Below are 3,899 nucleotides of genomic sequence, written 5' to 3'. Positions count from 1 at the left end.
CATGAAATCAAGATCTTTGTTAAAAACAACCATTGTGATTCATGCCCTGTGACTGTTCTTTCACAGCATCTTGTCTTTAATGAGGACCATTAGTAGATGTTCAGAGATAAGGATAAGTTTAGATTTTGATTGGAGGGAACGGTTTGGCGATGTTTTCCCTGGCTTTGGCTATTTGAGGTTTAACTACGTTGGAGGATATTCCTAAATTACTGTGTTCAATAGTCTCTGATAGAGGTTTTGTCTCAAATAATTAGTTAATGGTTGTGAATGTCCCTTCCACGGGGGCCAGTAACTTGGTGTAAGCTGCTCCCTGTAGGCTTGGTTATCCTTCAAGAAAAGGACCAAGCCTTGTCCCACTGCGTATTTGAGTACTTGCTGCAGAGTGGCTAGTGGACTCTTAAATAAGCTTTCTTAACGTAATTTACACAGAGTTAATGCAGACACAAGGGTTTGGAAGCAGTGCACCGCGCAGCATCTGCTCAGCGTGCCAATCCCCGTCCCTCAGGTGCAGACTATTCTTGTCATGTGTGTTTAAAAAAAGGCAAAAAAAAATCATAGGTGACTATGGAAAACTGGTGTTACATGGAGGCAGAGAGGAGAAGAGGGATGGGGAACTACGTGCCTGGCTAGGATTGTCTTCTGGTTCCTCTGCAGTCTAGTGAACAAGTTGCTGCAATATAGGGCAGCCGCTCGAATTTTCTTTTGCCTTGACTTCCATCCTGCGTGGCAGCTGTGGGAGAGACACAAGAGACCAAACTTGCCTCTGTCAAATACCAGTGTCTCCAAAACAAGATGAGATACCTTTCCTGTCTGCATGGATACTGACATTTGGTATCTGAAACTAGCTTAGACCTAGAAGCTTGGCAACTTCTGTGCCTCTTCCTGCTTTTGTGTTTAGTAAAGGGAGACTGGAGCTAGCAGCTTGCCTGTAGTACAGAGTTTGTATTCACAAAGGAAAGCTCAGTAGTCCCTGAACCACTGCTCCCTCAGGAGTTCATTAATGTCATTAGAAGTTGAGTTCTATTTTTAGAATATTCCTCGAATCCAGGCACTTCCTTGTCTCCTAATGACTTTAAGTACAAACTCGAACTGTGCTACGAGCCTTCAGAGCATCTGAATTTTCAAGGCTTTCAGAAATGTAGTATGAGAACTCTTCTCCAAGATCTTCTGTAGAACAGAGACTTCATTTGTGACTAAAAATATCCCTTGATCTAGGTGTTCTGTGCTTAAGCTCATCTTAGTAATGCAAAGACAAAAAAATGAAGCAGTTTTAAGCTTTAAAAGCTTTTCTTACCATTCTGGCACGTGAGGAAACAAATGTTATACCATTTGTGAACACATCTGTACTATAGTTGTGCATCCATACATGAATAGTTTTAAAAAACGTCTCGCCTTGCGGAAGTGTTCTAATGGTTTCTTTAATTGCATGTTGTGAAATAAATAGATTGTGTTTGTTTACGAGGCACCCGCTGTGGGCAGGTGATGGTGGAGAGTGTCAGTAGATGTAGGATGAGCAGTGCCTTCTCCCTAGCCTGATGGTTAGGGCGTCTGCTGGTAGGACTTCAGACAGCCATCAACAGTAATGGAATGGTCCTCGGAGTAGGGACCAGTCTCTAACCTCCCATTTATGTATCTTTTAAGTGATCGATATGGGAGAGCTACAAATTAAGGAAACATTTTGCCCAAATAATTTGAGACATCTGCTGCCCTGTAGTCTTGTTGTCAGGGAAGGAATGTTGGATGAAATCCTGTTTACTCTGCAAGCGTTAATTTTCTCTTGTTATCATTCCATCTGTAAGCTCTTCATATTTTACATAAAGTACGTACTTCTGTGGTAGGAATTAACGTGCCTAGAATTTTTTATCAGGAAGTTAGAATTGATATAATTGTGCACTCCCAAAATTACATGCACCAAAGGTGGAGGGGCCGGCTACTTGTAAGTCGTTTTGCGCCATACTACAGTATGCTCGTCTTGCACTGAGTTCCTCCTGTGGGGCAGACAGTGTCTTATCTTGGTTCAGCAAGGACTCTGGACTCTTCCTGTGTGGTTTTTTTGGTGTTATGGGTTTTTTTGTCTGTTTTCTTTCTTTCTTTTTTTTTTTAAAAAAAAAAGCCTTGTCACCCAAATAGGTAACGCTAACTTGCAGTGCATGGCAGCAGTGTGTGGAAAGGCTTGGTGCTGGCTTACATATTCTTCCCTTGAACTGTTTTGAAGCCACAGTGGGACTGGGACCATAATGTAATTGCTGTGCAGGTAAATTGCCCTGGCAGAGGCTAGTATCCTGACCCTCAAACTTCCATGCGGCTATTTGGTGTGTTCTCGAAACCAAAACAACTTGTCGCCTGTGTGCTGATTGCTGTAGTGTAATACATCTGAGGTCTGCAGTCATAGAATCATAGAATCACAGAATGGTTTGGGTTGGAAGGGACCTTAAAGATCATCTAGTTCCAACCCCCCTGCCATGGGCAGGGACACCTTCCACTAGACCAGGTTGCTCAAAGCCTCATCCAGCCTGGCCTTGAAGACATCCAGGGATGGGGCATCCACAACATCTCTGGGCAACCTGTCCCAGTGCCTCACCACCCTCTCTGTGAAGAATTTCTTCCTGACATCTAAGCTAAACCTCCCTGATTTCAATTTATACCCATTACCCCTTGTCCTATCACTACAGGCCCTTGTAAAAAGTCCTCTCCCAGTACCCTTGTATGCCCCCTTCAGATACTGGAAGGCTGCAATGAGGTCTCCTCGAAGCCTCCTCTTCTCTAGGCTGAACAAGCCCAGTTCTCGCAGCCTTTCGTCATAGGAGAGGTGCTCCAGCCCTCTGATCATCTTCGTGGCCTCCTCTGGACTCGCTCCAAGTGGTCAATATCCTTCTGATGTTGAGGGCTCCACAGCTGGACGCAGCACTCCAGGTGGGGTCTCACCAGAGCAGAGTCCTTAAGGACCTGCCTCGTAGTGTCTCAGAGCTCCTCCGGTGTCATCCTAGAGAGGTTACAGTAATTCCATTGTGGGAACTGTGCTGCCTTTCGACTCCTGGGGTGAATTGTCTGACCTGTTGAGTGGTCCTTGGCGAGTCCTGCTAGCTAAACTTACCTGAGCTATGTACGTCCAAAGCAAAACAGTCCCACCAGGCCCCCTTCAGCCTTCTAGATATTGGTTGCTTGAGACAGATGGCTTTATCAGAAGAGCTGATAGTTCCGTTGTCATGCAGAGATGAGTTTATATATAGGATGAGGAAAACCACAGTCAGCTGTTCCCACAGCACAGGCCCTTCCACAGGAGTAGGCAAGAGGCAGCATACTGAAAAGCCTGGTATTTGCAGGGTCTGGCTGTTTCACACAGGTCAATCTAATGTAAGTGAGCGGGCTCCTCTCCTTGTAAGGAGTGACCAAATGCCACTTTATATCTAAGCTCCCTCCCTTACAATGCTTGCAGATCCGTCTCTGAACTGGTAGTAGCTTTGGACCTTTCAAGATGAACATCTTTCTGTCTAGATATGGCTAATGCTGGTGGAAGTAGTTCAGAGCACAGATGTCTGAACCTTTGCTCTTTTCAAAATAATGTCAGAATGTTGCCTTTTTAATCCCTCTGGGGGAAGTCAGCCCTTCGCAGGTCAGAGATGCAGTGGGATTTTGTCACATGTCAGGATTGACTGGGACAGTGGAGTTTCAGACAAGGTGTCTAGGCTTCGGTTGAATTTGGACAGTGAAGTCCAGATTAAAGTGTTTTTGGACTAGTGATTTTGACCTTGAAATTTCTGACATTGGGACTTTATTCTCGCATGTCTACAGAACAGAACAAACCTTCCTGAAAACAGACAGAGCTGAAGAAGACAGCATTGTGACAAATGTGGCTTGTGGCAAGCTTTCCTTTAAAACTAAATATGCATAGACCTTTT

This window comes from Eurypyga helias, unplaced genomic scaffold (genome assembly GCF_000690775.1).
Source record: "Eurypyga helias isolate BGI_N326 unplaced genomic scaffold, ASM69077v1 scaffold17158, whole genome shotgun sequence".
Taxonomy (NCBI): domain Eukaryota; kingdom Metazoa; phylum Chordata; class Aves; order Eurypygiformes; family Eurypygidae; genus Eurypyga; species Eurypyga helias.
This window is presented reverse-complemented; position numbering follows the sequence as displayed.